Source organism: Mirounga angustirostris, unplaced genomic scaffold (genome assembly GCF_029215605.1).
Source record: "Mirounga angustirostris isolate CCGP_5_RB_7025 unplaced genomic scaffold, mMirAng1.0.hap1 SCAF_12, whole genome shotgun sequence".
NCBI lineage: Eukaryota > Metazoa > Chordata > Mammalia > Carnivora > Phocidae > Mirounga > Mirounga angustirostris.
In genome coordinates this window covers 11,527,666-11,544,878 of record NW_026991720.1, presented here as the reverse complement: position 1 = coordinate 11,544,878, position 17,213 = coordinate 11,527,666, and the positions used below count along the sequence as shown (strand labels likewise).

At 43.3% G+C, this 17,213-nt stretch overlaps 1 long non-coding RNA gene and 2 pseudogenes across 3 annotated transcripts in view; 1 reads left to right on the top strand and 2 right to left on the bottom strand.

The window, feature by feature from the left end:
- LOC135362231 (uncharacterized) overlaps positions 1-17,213 on the top strand; it is a 248,167-nt gene that overhangs the window by 67,345 nt on the left and 163,609 nt on the right. The window lies entirely within an intron of this gene.
- LOC123836078 (olfactory receptor 2F1-like) lies at positions 5,750-6,746 on the bottom strand (annotated as a pseudogene).
- LOC123836077 (olfactory receptor-like protein OLF3) lies at positions 13,023-14,101 on the bottom strand (annotated as a pseudogene).

Here is a 17,213-nt window from a genome sequence, read left to right as displayed (position 1 = left end):
TTGGGGAAACACCGCGTTTCCTCACTTTTAGGTTTTCTGTTTTTTGTTTTGACATAGATGCACCACAGTGTCTTTAACTGGTCACCTGTTTGTGGTCATTTAGGTTGCTTCCTGTCTTTTGCTATTACCGCGATGTTGCGATGTTGAATGAATCTTCTACATAAGTAATCTTCCACATGTGCCAATTAACTGTAGGATAAATTCCATGAAATGGGATTACTGGGTCACGTGGCATGTGTATTTCTAATTTTTTTAAATTAACTTATTTTATTTAAATTCAGTTAGCATATAGTGTATCATTAGTTTCAGATGTAGAGTTCAGTAATTCATCAGGTGCATATAACACCCAGTGCTCATTACATCACGTGCCCTCCTTAATGCCCATCTCCCAAGTTCCCCCATCCCCCACCCTGCATTTCTAATTTTGACGGATATTGCCCTCTATAGGTTTGGATCAATTTACTTCCCCATCAGCAGTTTAGGAGTGCACATATTTTCACATTTTCTTTTTTGCCAATCTGTTAGGTAAAAAATGGCCTATTAGTGTAGTTGTCATTTGCCTGATTCCTATTTTGGGTAAGGTTTATTATTATTTTATATGATTAGAGCCATTTGTGTGTTTATTTTCTGTAGACAGTTATATCTTTGCTTACTTTTAGATTTGTATTTTTGCTTTTTTCTTATTGGATTGTAGGAGCTCTTTATATCTTAGAGAAATTAGCTCTTTGTTTTTGATACAAGTGGCAAAACATTCTCCCACCCTCAGTGTTTTTTATTTTATTTCTTGTCTTTTAATCCTTAAATTTTTTATTGTTATGTTAATCACCATACATTACATCATTAGTTTTTTATTTTAATTTTTCTTGATACCAATATTAATTTTAAAACTTTTCTTATTTTGAAGTAATTATAGACTCACAGGAAGTTGTAAGAAGAGTACAGAGCCCTGTGTGCCCTCCCAGGGGTTAGCTCCCCCCGATGGTAGTGTCTTACAAAGCCACAGTCCGATAGCGAGACTGGGAAACTGATACAGGTGCGTTACCGCTAAGAAGTCTACAGATCTTATTCCGTTCCCCCTATTCTTTCAAACCTGCATTCATGTGTGTGTGTGATTTGATGCAATTTTATCCCTTCTACAGATTCGTGTAGCCGCAGTTGAGGCAAGGAACTCTTCCCTCATCACAAAAGAACTCCTATGTGTTACCCGTTTGCATTGTACCTGCCTCCCACCTTACCCTCCATGTGTTTTCATTTTTGCTTTTTACTTTTATAACAATGGCTTTTGCCATGCAGATTTTTTTTTTGCTGAATTTATTTATTTATTTATTTTTTTTTTTAAAGATTTTATTTGTTAGAGAGAGAGAGAGAGAGAGCACGAGCAGGGGGAGGGGCAGAGGGAGAAGCAGGCTCCCACTGAGCAAAGAGCTGGATGTGCACTCGATCCCAGGACCCTATGATCATGACCCGAGCTGAAGGCAGATGCTTAACCAATTGAGCCACCCACCCATGTGTCCCTTGCTGAATTTATTTAAAACAATAATGACGGCTGGAAGTTTGTCTCATAGTTTGAAGGTATTCCTCACTGTGATATCATTAAAAAAAAACCTGCCTTTTGGTTTCTTCTAGTACTTTTATGCTTTCATTTTTATATTTAAGTACTTAACCCTTCTGGGATGTATTCTGATATAAGATATCTTATATGGATAACTTTTTTCCCCAAATGATTAGCTTGTTGCCTTAACACTTCTTATTGTAGAATTTTTTTCTCCACAGATTTAAAAATACTACCTTTTATCATTACTCAATTCCTATAAATATTGGTTTATTTCCAGACTTTCTCTTCTGTTTTGCTAACGATATAATCACATGCCACTATCACCGAATTTTGGGTATTTTAGGTTTATGATGTTTGAGTGACTGGTAAACTAGTCTTTCTTCATTGATCTTCTTTTCTAACTTTCTTGGCTATTATTTTTAAAATAATAGTGTCTGGTCCCAAACGAAAATTCCTTTTTAAGAAAATTAAGTTGGATACTGCTAAATGTATAATTCAACATAAGGAGACATACCTATCCATGATGTTGAGTCTTTCTGTTCAAGATTATGGTACGCTTTTCCATTATTCAAGATTTCTTTTATTATTTTCAGTGGTGTTTTAATTTTTTAAAATACAGATCTTTTACCTGATGTGCTATGAATGCCTATGTGTAATTAACCCTTTATACCTTAGTTTCCTGGCATATTCACTGAGGTAATAACAACTGTCTCGAAGTTCACTTAACCAGCTTTTTAAAAAAATTTTTTATTTAAATTCTAGTTAGTTAACATACAGTGTAATATTAGTTTTGGGTGTACAATGTAGTGATTCAGCACTTCTATACATTCTCTGGTGCTCATCACAGCAAGTGCCCTCCTTAATCCCCATCCCCTCTTTCCCCCACCCTACCCCCACCTCCCTTCTGGTAATCATCAGTTTATTCTCTGTAATTAAGAGTCTGTTTCTTGGTTTGTCTCTCTCTTTTTTCCCTTTGTTCATTAAAAACAATTTTTTTTTTCAAGCCCCGACGCAGGGCTTGAACTCATGACCCTGAGATCGAGATCTGAGCTGAAATTAAGAGTCAGACGTTTAACCAACAGAGCCACCCAGGCACCCCTGTTCATTTGTTTTGTTTCTTAAATTCCACATAGGAGTGAAATCATACGGTATTTGTCTTTCTCTGACTGACTTATTTTGCTTAGCCCTTTAATAGCTTTTGACGTCAGCTAAGGGAGACAAAAAAAGAGCTAAGAGTTGTGTTTTTTCTTTGAAGACATAAAGGGGAAAGGAGAAAACCAGAATAGGAATAGTAAGAGTTACTAAACATTATCTAGCTGTTATCTTTAAACTGTGTTCCCTATTATGTGTTGTAATGTCGCTATATTGAGCTGTTCTATTGAGAAAAGAAATGAAAAGACTGAGAAAATGTACTGGAGATTAAACCAGCAGGAAATCAGATTGATTGGTGGACTTTGGACTATGTGCTAGGCATTCCACAGCCCTCTTCTGGTAGCATTTCCTAATAGCAAATCCAGTTCTGTGGTGTCAGGAAAGCTTAGCTAAAACCTCTATCTTATCGACCCATGGCAAATATCACAGCTCACTGCCAAAGGTTTCATAGAAGAAATTTTGTAAAAATTTAAAAACATAACGCAAAACAATATATAAGTCAGGATGTGTTAACGTTATGGAGGGCCACCGATTGTTTGAGAATGTATTTGGTGAGCAGATATTTTTGGGGTGCCCGCCTGTAGACACGCCCTGTGCCCACCTGTAGATACGCCCTGGGCATTACAGACGTCATTTCTACCCCCATGGTGTTTTGGGGAGCCTTGTGGGGAGCCAGGGGCAAAGTGTCTAGTCATACAAATGAGCATATCACTACAAATCCCTCAGCAGGTGATAACATTGTGGATGAGATGACATTTAAACACACAATTCCGGGTGCCTGTAGACCCGGAAACCTGTCAGTGAATTCCAGGCTGAGAACCCTGCTCTCTAGTAGTAGTTTGGTTGTGTAATTGTGTGAAGCAGAGTGCTTTGGGGGGGGGGGGATTTTTGTTCTGGATAGAAGAGACTGGATCTGTGCTTTCCTGACAAAGCAGGGAGGTCTTACCATTAGGGATCCTTTAGCATGAAGTTCCCAGGTCTGTTCAGAATGGCCACGGAACAATGTTCCTCATGCCTGTTGACTCCCTCCTTTGTCTCGGAGTGACTCTAGAAATACTCTCCTAATATAGTTTCCACCTCAGACCTCAGTTTTTCTCTCCTGTTCTTCATGCATTGGTTTATTCTCCATGAAAAAAGATAAAAAAAGTATGAAGGCTTTGCCAGGCTCATACCTTTGATAAGAATCAGACCCATTTTTGTGAATCAGTATTAGAAAAGCAGACTCCAAATCCTTCCTTAACCAGACTGGGACCTGTCTAACCAGAGGGTTGCCTCTTGAGATACGGCATGAGATCAGAAAAAAACAGGGTTGTCCCCGCTTACAAAAACACCAAGTAAACTCTGTTTATTTTTACTTAGGCTTCAGAGTGTTACTCAGATGGCTAACTTCTCATTAAAAAAAAAAAAAAAAAAAAAAAAGAAGTAGAAGGCACTTTACAGTTATCCCTCTGTTCAATCTCAACTTTAAGATCTGTTCACTTTTACTTTTAACATTTCCCTATGTTTTAAATGATTTCTAGTCTACATTCTTCCCAACTCTTTTGGTCTTTGAAAGCTTACCTACCTGCTCTACGAAGTCTGCCCTAATTAGAGGAAGTTGAATTATAAATAGTTGTTTCACTTAACTCTCTCTAGTTAAGCATGAAATAGAGAGTTTGTGGACTAAAGGAAGAAAAAGTCTGTGCTACTTGTTTTTGTCTAGTTAGTCTAACAGGCCTGGTCCAGAGGAAGAGGACAGCTTCTGGAATACCCTATAAGATATGTTATTCCCCATATCAAAAACTCTGCTGTCTTGCCAGGGCCTCTAAAGCAAATTCTTTGGCCTAGTTTTCAGAGACCTATGAAGTCCACCCCCTCTTTCCAGCCTTCCTTCCGCCTCATAACTCCTCAGAATGAAGTCTTTGCTCTAACCAAACTGGTTTGCTCACTCTTTCCCAGGCAGACCTCAGTTTTTTCTACTCTCACTTCATTTGGGTCGTTCCCCCACTCACCAAGAATGGACATATCTCTCTCAACTCCCTCAACTGTCCAAATTTGACCATTTTCTAAGGCCCAATTTAATTTTTTCTTCTTTAATCCCTTTTTTCTTTAAAGATTTTATTTATTTATTTATTTATTTAGAGAGAGGGAGCATGAGAGGGGGGAGGGTCAGAAGGAGAAGCAGACTTCCTGCTGAGCAGGGAGCTTGATGCGGGGCTCTATCCCAGGGATTCCCAGGCTTGGCAATCATGACCTGAGCCGAAGACAGATGCTTAACCGACTGAGTCACCCAGGCGCCCCTCCTCTAATCCCTTGTCAAACCGTCCAGATTTTTTTCCCTTCATGGGAGAAATTTCATGAATTCCATGGGGTTTTTAATCTCTATCCAGTATTTGGTAGTTAACCAAATATTCCCTTATTTTATTTTTTGCATTGTTGGATTATGTTGCAAGTTCTTTTTTCTTTTTTGAAACTTATCTTTTATCTTTCTAAATAGTCTCCAGGTTGTGGGGAAGGATCTCCTATCAGACCTTGTGTGTCTCTTGCAGTACCTGGCTTGGTGTATTGCACACAAATCTATTTACTGATTGATATTTCTTTCCAAGACCTGAATGGTGTCCCAGGTCCATGATCCTCTTAGCACCTGGGAGGAGGGGGTTGGGATGATAACTGTGGTGAGGAAAGGCTTCAGGCTGGGCACAGAAGAGGTGTTCATTAAATGTGGTATTTGGTGATTGACTGCAGAGGTAAAGTTGACATTTAGGGAGATGCTGAAAGTGGTCGTGGGGGTTATGCTGATGTTCATCCAGTCAACAAATGTTTAACATTTCTGATCGGTGTAAACTGCTTTAGAATCTTGATGAGAACAGGTCAGAGCTACAAAGATTTCAGAACTTGTCATTATCTATATATGCCTTCAAAAACAAAGAGTACATTTTTCCCATACACACACACACACATATGTGCACAGTTGCACAAATACTTAATCCCTTAGTACAAGCTTCACTGTCCTTAGGGAGCAGCCTTCTCTTTTCCACTTCTCAGTTTGTCTGTATTTCTCTGTTAACACAACTGAGTTCCTACCCAGCATTCAGCTCTGGGCCCCAGCAGCCCCACGAGACTGGGGCCACCATGACAATCTGGTGTGTGAGGCATCCATACAGCCACGTGGTTCAGCACGCGGTGCCCACAGGTGGGCAGGCGCATGGTGACCACCGTCTCCACCACAGAATTTGCCAGGCCTACGAGCCAAGAGACAGCTGCCAGCCCAGCCCAGCACAGCACCTTGGGCTCATCACTGCCACGTAGCGCAAGGGGTCATGGACAGCCCCGTAGCGGTCATAGGCCATAGCGGCCAGCAGCAGGAAGTCGGTACCCCCCAGGGCCAACGAGAAGAAGAGCTGGGTCCCACATCGGATGAAGGAGATGGTCTTCTTCTCCAGCAGGAAGGGCACCAGCATCTGGGGGACCCCGCTAGAGGTGTAGCAAATGTCCACCACCGAGAGGTTGCAGAGGAAGAAGTACATGGGCAGGTGCAGTTGTGTGTCCAGTCCGATCGGGAGGATGATGAGCCCGTTGCCCAGCAGGGTCAGCAGATAGGCGGCCCCGAACAGGACAGAGAGTCCAGCCTGGGTCTGCCTGTCACTGGAGAGCCCCAGGAGGACAAACTCACTTTCCCAGGTCAGGTTGTCCCTCCTCATGGAGCAGGTGGGTCAGGCTGCCAGCAGGAAGAGGTAGGTCAGAGTCTATGGCCATACCACCCTGAACGTACCCGATCTCGTCGGATCTCGGAAGCTAAGCAGGGTCGGGCCTGGTTAGTACTTGGATGAGAGAGGCCAGAATCAATCAGAATTCACAGTCTGGGCCTGAACAAAGGACTGTAAGCAGGACTGCAAGAATTTTTATGTTTTCTACATTAGACTCTGAGCTTCTGGAAATCAGGGATATTTGTGATTTTTTTCTTTTTTTTTTTTGAGAGAGGCACAGAGAGAGTGCCTGTGGGGTTGGGGAGGGGCAGAGGGAGAGGGAGAGAGAGAGAGAATCTTAAGCAGGCTCCACACCCAGCACAGAGCCCCACCCGCGGCTTAATCTCAGGACGCTGAGATCATGACCTGAGCTGAAATCAAGAGTTGGATGCTTAACTGACTGAGCCACCCAGGGGCCCCTGTGATTTTTCTTTGTATGCAAAGATTCGTAACAAATGTTTCACAATAAAATGTTTGAGTACACAAATTAAAAAAAAAAAGTTTAAAGTAGTGGCCTTGAGGATTATTCTCCAATCCTAAAATGTCGGACTTGTGTTCTGGACTTCCTCCTTGTCTTTACTACTCACAGTGGAGCTCGTGGTTCTTCCTGTTCCTCCCATAAGCCAGGCTGGGTCAGTGACAGAGAAAATCGCTCACTTGGTTCTCAGTGTACTGATTAATCAGGCTTATTCCTGGGTTGGTAAGATCAGGGCCTCAATGTAGAACATTACATTAACTATAATTATGTCCCAACTTCTTGTGATTATGCTATTTCCTTGGTGAAATGCTGGCATTTCTTTGGATGGTAAAGTAAGTGATTTATAAAAGATGAATGCATACATCCCTTACTTGCAGTGATAGCATTTGGAACTTGCCAGTGCCCACAGATGAAGTCAGTAAGGGAGTGCCTCTGAAACCCTTTGAGCTGTGTTATGTGTAAATCCTGTCACAGCAGAGACAGGTTTGCCCTTGGAACACCTCCCTGTTTACTTTGCTGGTCTTTAGCCTCCCAAAGGATAAGTTGTCATATTTCCTTTATTACAAATGTACTAAGCAATTTATAGTCTTTATTTAACTGTATATTAACAGCAAGTCCCCCTAGCTCCATTGCCATATTTACATTGTGTGTCTTTGCAACATGGTGGGAGGAGATAATGTTATTGGCTAGTTTAGGAATAAGGAGAGACCACAGGGACATGGAGAAGAGTCCAACTGCTGGAAAAGCCCATTTGGATGCTCACTGGGGAAGCTTGAGATGGAAGGAAAAACTCCAGATACTAGGATTTGCCTATGAACAACCCACACCGCCCATGGTGGACACCAGAGCAGTGCCTGCCACGGTAGCTACACGTTAGAATCACCTGGCACACTTTGAAGACCAGACCAGAAGCTGAGACCATACTCCAGAGCAATTAAGTCACAATCTCAGGTGAGTGAAACACAGATATTAGTATGTTCATAACTTTCAACATTTCCCAAACAACTAAAATGTGAAGCTAAGTTTGAGAACCACTGCTATAGACGGAACCTTTTAATCTTATTTTTGAAGATTCAAGACATGTTCTTTTTGGGAGAGGAATATGTTTTGAGATAAATCTAGAAGAGTTTTTGTGGAGGACAGATCTTTTGGGCTAAGCTTCTCATTCTTTGTTTGAAAAAGTCGAGGCCAAGAGAATTTAAATGATTTGCCTCAAATTCCACTGAATCAGTGAAAAAGTGATCCTTGATATCTTGCCTTCTTTGTATGTGTTGGGTCTTCCCTTAGTCTTACTTTCTTAGGTCTTGTCCAAAAACAATGTTTCAGAGTATCTTAGACCCAGGGAAGAAGTAGTAAATATCAAGTGAGATAATGTGTGAGAAAGCCCTCGTAAATTTCAGAGCATCATCTAAATGAGAAAGATCTGTATTATTGATATGAGAGATGGGTCATAGAATCCAATGAAATGGAAATGAAAATAATTCAACCCAAGTCATTTTAACCAGGCTGGAAGATTGGGCTCATGGCTGGATGGGGAAGAGGGCAGAGTCACTGGACACACCCTCTCTCTCTAGCTAGTTGGAACCCACGCTTTTCCTCCGGAACCCACGCTTTTCCTCTGGAACCCACGCTTTTCCTCCTTTCAGTCCTTCTTGGCCAGAAGGTGTCACTGTAGAAAATGCTAAGAATAGAGACTGGCTTTGGCAGGGTACCTTGCTGATTTTCAGAGCCCTGCACCTGGGATGGAGCCCCAGATTCCCACTGAAACTATTTCTTTCATCGGTGCAGTAAGTAGCCAAACTTTACTCCCCAAATGTGGCTCCTGAGTGCTCAGAACAGCATTAACTGGAATTCTCACCACGGAAGAGAATAAAATGCAAAATGAGAATACAGAAGTGAAAAAAAGCTTGAAGGAACTTTTAGGATCATCATTTCCACCTTATCATTTTACAGAATGAGAAAACTGAGGCTAGGGGAGCAGAAGTGATTGTGTGAGGTTGTTCCGCCGCTAGGAGCAGAGCTGGAACTGGGTCTGGAATCAGAGGACCATATTCCCATGTTCTTCCTTCTGCATCACGTTGTGTGATCACTTGGAGTGCAGACTGTATCACAGCAGGTCATGGGGAGCAGCATCTCCACAGAATGATGTGTGCGACAGGTTTGATTTATGGAGGGGAGGGTGATGTCAGGAAAGGTGTAGTGTTTAGGATGCTGCTCCTGGGGGACTTTGAGCTGCCCCAAAGTGATGCAGGGAAACTGGCTGAAGAGCAGTTTGCATAGGCCAGCACACTGGTGGCCCAGGTCATTCGATCAGCTGACCTCCTTCCATGTCATTGGTAAAAGGGAAACATCCACCCTAGAGTTTAGTGAGAGTAGGGAGTCCACACACCTGGACTCTCAACTTTCTCTGCAGCCAGGGGTAGAATTGGAGAAACCCTCCACTAAGCCTTGCCTTTTCACTTCCCTTTTATGACTTCTAACAAACTACCTGCTTGGAGGGTAGAGAGGGTGTTTTCTCTTTTTATTGTACCCCTTTCTCATTTCCAGCAGAGACTGGCACATAGAGTTGATGCCTGACTGACTGACTGAACATCCTAGTAAGGAGTGGTTTCTTTAAAATTCATCCTCTCATCTAGAGCTCAGTATAGAACCTTCTTGTTGATGTTTTAGAGAGTCCACTCTGTAATAACACTTCAAGAATGACTCCACTCAGAAGAGCTCTTGAGGGACTAGTTTTTTCCTCCTGATTAGTAAATGCCCTTCAAATACACTGCATCTCTCTTTAAAGAGATAAGGGCCAAAAATTCTTTTTCTTTTTCTTCTTTTTTTAAAATTTCTATTTTTATATTTTAGAGAGAGAGAAGATATGTGAGCAGGGGTTGGGGGGTCGGGACAGATGGAGAGGGAGAGTCCTAAGCAGGCTTCATGCCCAGCGCAGAGCCTGACACAGGGCTCAATCTCACGACCCTGGGATCATGACCTGAGCCAAAATCAAGAATCAGATGCTTAACTGACTGAGCCACCCAGGAGCCCCCAAAATTCTTTTTAAGTTCTAAAAGTCAAACAATAGGGTAAGTAGGAAAATATTTTGGACCTACCATCCCTTCTATCTTGTAACTTAATGAATTAGTGTCTTCTTTGGATAAACTAGATGTTTGCACTCCTTCCATGAACAATGGAATATAAGTATTGTTTTATATATGTAGGGTATGTTTTCATTATAATGATGAAAAGTAATAGATTATTGTCCCTACTATATTGTAACTTAATGGAGGATTATAACTCAACCAGTAAAGAAGCCATAACATTGCCTTTGGTTGACACCTTCCAAGTTTTAATTGGTTTTATAAAAAAGAACCCCATACACAAAGTTTGCTCACTCAGTGATCTTGGTGATCATTTTGTAGCCTGGCTATGTTAGAAGGTGTACTAGGATATCACACTGCTCAGTGCTAGATGTTCCAGATAGGTGATGAAGATAAAAGAAAATAGAGTAAATTATAAGAGCTTGTGATTTGTTCTTCCTCGTTAACTAAAGAGAAAGAACTGAGGTTTCCTTGCTGTGCAAAATGCAGACACTGGGCAAAGAACAGGCAAACACCTAAACACAGAGGCACTAGAGAAAGGAAAAGATAATTTGTTGATTTGGGAAGAGAACTTAATAGTTACAGAAGGATCTAAAAATGATGATGAGTTAATACATTTTGACTGGAGATGGGGCTGAGTGCCTCCCATGGGAGTGGGAGCAGGGAGGGAGGAAAGCCAATGAAGGGTGCTGGTGGTAGTAGGCGAGAAGGAGGTGGGCAGGGGCTGAGGGAGGGAGTGAGAGAAGCTGACACTCAAGGGAGGGGAAGGAAGCAGAGGGCGTCTTAAATAAAAAATGAAAAAAAAAATTTGCTGGACATTTCTCCAAAGAAGATATATAAATGGTCAACAAGCACCTGGAAAGATGCTCAGTATCATTAGTCATTAGGGACATGCAAATCAAAACCAGAGTGGGATATCATTTCCTATCTCCTGGGATGGCTATAATCAAAGCAAAACCTAAGGGTTGGGAGGATGTGGAGAAGTTGGAACCCTCCCTGGGGTGGGTGGTTCAACTGTGGATGACAACACTTTGGCAGTTCCTCGAAAAGTTAAACATAGAATTATCATATGATCCAGCAATTCCACTCCAAGATATATACCCCAAAGGATTGAAAACAGGTTTTCAAACAACAACATACACACGGACGTTTATAGCAGCACTGTTCACAGCAGCCAATAGTTAGAAACAACCCAAACATCCCCTACCTGATGAGTAAGGAAAATGTGTTTGTTTCCATACAATAGGAATATGATCCAGCCATAACAAAGGAATAAAGCACTGTCACATGCTTCAAAAACATGGGGTTCAGTGAAAGAAGCACAAAAGGTCACGTACTGAATCCATTTCAGTTAAGTATCTAGAGTAGGCAAATCCATAAAGGCAGAAAGCAGATCAGGGTTGCCAGGGCCTCGGTGGAGGGAGGAATGGAGAGGGACTGCTTAAAGGGTATGAGGTGCCCTTTTGGGGTGATGAAAATGTTTTGGAAATACATAGACCTAAGGTTGAATAACATGTGAATATACTAAATATACTGAATTGTACACTTTAAAATGGTAAAAATCGGGGCGTCTGGGTGGCTCAGTTGGTTGAGCGACTGCCTTCGGCTCAGGTCATGATCCTGGAGTCCTGGGATCGAGTCCCGCATCGGGCTCCTGGCTCAGCGGGGAGTCTGCTTCCCCCTCTGCCCTCTTCCCTCTCCCCTCTCACGCTCTCTGTCTCTCATTCTCTCTCTCTCAAATAAATAAATAAAATCTTTAAAAAATAAAAAAATAAAAAAATAAAATAAAATGGTAAAAATCATGACTCATATGTTATGTGAATTTTATCTCAAAAAAGAAGTTTTACTAGAATTTAAAAAGGTACTCCAGGGGCACCTGGGTGGCTCAGTGGGTTATGCATCTGGCTCTTGATCTCAGCCTAGGTCTTGATCTAAGGTCATGAGTTTAAGCCCCATGTTGGGCTCCACGTTGGGCTCCATGCTGGGTGTAGAGCCTACTTTAAAAAAGTTATAATAGGGGCATCTGGGTGGCTCAGTCGTTAAGCATCTGCCTTCGGCTCGGGTCATGATCCCAGGGTCCTGGGATCGAGCCCCACATCGGGCTCCCTGCTCGATGGGGAGTCTGCTTCTCCCTCTCCCACTCCCCCTGCTTGTGTTCCCTCTCTCGCTGTGTCTCTCTCTGTCAAATAAATAAATAAAATCTTAAAAAAAAAATGTTTTAAGTATTTTTCTGGACAAAATTATCGCTGTTTCGTTTTCTGGGTTAGAATGTTTAGTGCTCAGTCACTCATTGTGTGTTACCAGAGTAGAGCAAACTTGGAAACAGATTCCTTGCTAAGGAATCTGCTCATTTGGCTCACCTCTGATGGCGTGTGGCATGATAGTCAAGTGTGAATTCTGAATACAACTCTCTTTTCAGAAGAGTACATCCTTAGACCTGATTGTGTAGAAAGTATGTGTGTGAGGTTCAGAAGGCTTGAATGTTGGCCAGCCATTTGCCACCAATGCAAGCCTGAGAGTATGGAGGCATGCAGAGTGACATTCGTGTGACTCATGCACGCTCCAGGGCTGCTCATCAGGGTGGGAAGGATGTTACTATGACTTTGGCTCCACGTCCCTGTGTGAATTCCCCACCCTGCTGAGCTGGGCTGGACCATGTGTGAGTCACATGGGGGACCTTTGCACCTCTGGCCCAGTGCCTGTTAGATCCCTTGGGCACAGTGAATTTTGTAAATGACAGCCCCCTCCTCCCCTCCCTCTTCTCACTGATTGCAGAAAAGCTTAGACACAGAGTTGTAGATTTTCGAAGGAAATATACTTTCCGGGCATAAGTTTTGTGCATTGCCCTGACTTCTGATTTGATCTTCTTTTCCGGTTCATATATGGTGGGTTATCTTTTTTGTTTTTTCCCTTTAGTTTTCTGTAGTGTGTATGTATTTGTAAATTGTAATTCACATTTTTGGACTAAGGGACCAAAAAAAGAGCCCGGGGATAAAATCCATTTCCCTATTACCTCAAAAGATAGTGAGTGGTGTAGATTGCGGTCCTCCTACCTGCTCCCTCGCAGCACGCACGTGCACAGACACATGCATACATTATGCCGAGGACACACTGCAAGGTCCACGGTCTTCAGAGTGAGGCCTCTTATGATAAAGTTGCACACTGAAGTTTTGATTCAGAACTGATCATCAGAGCTCGACCCAGAGCGGCCTTCATCTCCTTGTTCCGCAGACTGTGGATGAGTGGATTCAGCATGGGGGTCACCACGGCGTAAAAGAGCATCACCACCTTGTCCTGCTCGGCCGAGGCTGGGGAGCGGGGCTGCATGTAGGTAGCCAGGGCCATCCCGTAAGACATGGAGGCCACAGTGAGGTGGGAGGCACAGGTCCCGAAGGCTTTGCGGCGGCCCCCCGTGGAGTGGATCCGCAGAATGGCTGCCACAATGTAGGCACAGGACAGTGAGACCAGGCAGCAGAGCACCAGCAGCACCACCGCACTGGAGGCCAGTATGACCACCTGGCTGAGGGTGACGTCAATGCAGGCCAAGCGGAGGAATGCCAGCGTCTCACAGGCCACGTGGTTCACGCGGTGTCCACAGGGGGCAGGCGCATGGTGACCACCGTCTCCACCACAGAATTTGCCAGGCCTACGAGCCAAGAGACCGCTGCCAGCCCAGCCCAGCACAGCACCTTGGGCTCATCACTGCCACGTAGCGCAAGGGGTCATGGACAGCCCCGTAGCGGTCATAGGCCATAGCGGCCAGCAGCAGGAAGTCGGTACCCCCCAGGGCCAACGAGAAGAAGAGCTGGGTCCCACATCGGATGAAGGAGATGGTCTTCTTCTCCAGCAGGAAGGGCACCAGCATCTGGGGGACCCCGCTAGAGGTGTAGCAAATGTCCACCACCAAGAGGTTGCAGAGGAAGAAGTACATGGGCAGGTGCAGTCGTGTGTCCAGTCCGATCGGGAGGATGATGAGCCCGTTGCCCAGCAGGGTCAGCAGATAGGCGGCCCCGAACAGGACAGAGAGTCCAGCCTGGGTCTGCCTGTCACTGGAGAGCCCCAGGAGGACAAACTTACTTTCCCAGGTCAGGTTGTCCCTCCTCATGGAGCAGGTGGGTCAGGCTGCCAGGAGAGAAGCAAAGGCAGAGAGGGGTAAGCAAAGGTCCCACTTTATTTTATTTTATTATTTTTTTAAGATTTTATTTATTTATTTGAGATAGAGAGAATGAGAGACAGAGAGCATGAGAGGGGGGAGGGTCAGAGGGAGAAGCAGACCCCCCCGCCGAGCAGGGAGCCCGACGTGGGACTCGATCCCGGGACTCCAGGATCATGACCTGAGCCGAAGGCAGTCACTTAACCAACTGAACCACCCAGGCGCCCGCAAAGGTCCCACTTTAGGAGTCGGGGATTAGGCCTGGAGCTGGAACTGGAGATGCAACAGGGACACCTACCCTTGGGTTCCTTAACCTAGATGCTTAGGGAGAAGGCAATGAAAGTGCTGGAGGAAGAGACAGCTAGACTCTCAACTAGACTGAGATTCTCAAGGCTAAAGTCCCTGTTCTGGTCATCCTTTTGTGGCTAGGACCCAGCACAGTTATAATTACAGAGGAGGTAATCATTCACAGCAGAAGGAAAGAGAAAAAAAAAGTGATGGAGAAAGAAGGAAAGACAAAAAAGAAAGTAAAAAACAAAGAAAAACTAAGGAAGAAAGTTTGGAAATTAGAAAAGGAGGGAAGTGGAAGAGAGGGAAGAAAGGCAGATCTAGTTTTAAGCCAGCATCAGTTCAGCTCCTCTGTGTGCCAGGGCCTGTGCTAGACATCAGACACCTGCCCGTGAACAAGAAAGACAGAAGCGTGAGTCCTGCTTTCTTGGTTCTTGTAATTTAATCGGACACTTAAAAACTACAAAAATTAATTAAGTATAATTGTGCTAAGTGCTTTGAAGGAGAAGAACGAGGTTACTAGTTGTTTAATTCAATTTGTGGCTGTAATTAAATTACCACTGGTTATGTCTTACTTCTCAATAATGTGCAATTTACATAGTAAGTTGCAGACATTTATTTAGATGTTTAAATAAATGATTAATAAAATAATGCCATGAGGGCTTTTGGAAACCAATGATCACACTACTACTTAATATGAACTGACTGAAATCCACTGAATCTTTCAGAGGGAATGAATTCTCCTTTCTCAGCTAGGATTGTGTTGGATTATCTCCCTTCCAGTGTGTTGACCAGCCCAGTATAAAAACAGAATCAAATGCTACCAGTTTTTCTTAATAGAAATGTAATCTTGAGGCATATTTCCTGCTCTTAAAACAGTTAACAATGAACTCATTTATTAAAAATATTTGAGTATATAAGGTACTATGCTTTCAACCGACTTCTAGCATATAATGCCTCTCAATGTTAGGAATTTGTGTTTAGAAAATCAGCAGTGCAACAGAATCAAATAAGAAACTTTAAAATAAAATCTGTGACAATCAAATGAGCCAGCCAAACAAAGGACAAAAGGAATACATCAGCGTTAAGAAAACCAGAGTGGAACCACAGAATCCAATATAATAGAACTGAAAAGCATAATCCGCTTGAGCTTTCTTCTGGCTGGCCACAGTGGCCTTCGAGAGAGCAGAGAACCTGGGGGGAGCAGGCACCTCTCGCCTCCCCTTTAGCCCTCGTCCTGCAGTGGCCGGAGGGCGTCACTGCAGAAACGAAAAATAGAAACTGGCATTAGATTCTCAGGTTTGGAGACCCTGTTCTGGGGCTTAGAGGATGGTGGCTAGTGGCTGGGTTTTGAACACTGCCCCAGGGAGCCTTTGGCTGCCCCCAAAGCCGGGTCCTTGTATCAGCCAGAGGAAGTAACTGCGCTCTGATCTACTATGACCTGTAGGCTGCCAAGCATCCAGAATTCAACCCTTCAGGGTCACTGTTATGGATCCAGATTCCCTTCAGAAGAGCCCTGTTACTATATAAGAAAAGCAAGCATGTGAGAAGTGAAAGAAGCCATGGAGATCACATATTCCATCCATTTCATTGTATAGACGAGGAAACCAAGGAACAGGAGTAAGCTGGCAGGCCCAGGTGTCACATCTCTCTAGGAACCAAGCTGGAACGAAGTTTAAGAGTGCACAGCACATTCTCAGCTCCCACTGAGCCGGGTAGTGAGCAGTGGGAAGGAGTTGTGGAAGGATGTGGACTAGGAAGGGAGGCACCCAAAGAATCTTAGATTGGAGGCCCAGCACAGCTATCTTGCCATGTAGAGAAATGCTGTGTAGTGAGTGGGAAAAGCTTTGAATGAGAAGTCATGGGATCCAAGCCATGGGATTTGCCTCTTCCATTAGCCTGCTAGGTGCCCTGGGCTGGTTATTTGACCTCCCTGAGCCTCAGTTTCTTTGTTTGAAATGTGGGAATGGTAATAATGCCTACCTTGCAATATTTTGAGTAAGATTAGATGAAGAAATGAACATGAATGTGCTTTGTAAAGTACTAAGTAAACATGACTATTGTTACACTCAACAAGTCAATTTCATGGAAGTAAACTCTGCCCAGGGATATGGAGACAAGAAACAGTATGAATATGTGCTATGGAGGCCAGAAAGTTAACAGAATATAAATAAATATAAATCCCCTTTGCAATACATCCTATTGCCTAAATAACTTAACTATAGAGACCCTGCTTTAATAACTAAAGAATTAAGGTAGAGAGTTTGTCCATACCCAGTGGGTAGTACTATGCTCTACGAGCAGTATGAACTCAATACCCTTTTTCCCAATACAATCTTGAAATACGCTGTTTTTAGATGGTGATAAACTATTTTTATTAATAGATGGTCTTGTTCTCAGCTTTTTGGGATTAGAGAATTTCGTTCCACTTTGCTTGACTTAGTGAACATTTACTGAGCACTGAGTAGTGCCTGGCCCAGTGGTAAGTGCTGGGTAACAAGATCAATGCAGCCTGGTCTCCCTCTCCAAGAATTCAGCCTGGCCAAAGGACAGAGAGGGTGAGTTATCATGACCTTATCCGAGTTTTCCAAAGGAAGCTCCCAAGTCTGATAACTGAGACTAGAGTCAGAATATGTAAATAACCAGGCAGATATGTAGAAAAAATAAAGTTGAAGCAAAGAAACAACCAGTGCATTTGCTTTTTGAAAAAAGTAGATGCCGTTTAAGGCGAACATAGATTGGTAGTAAGGAGACCTGGGTTTCAACCTGTATCAAC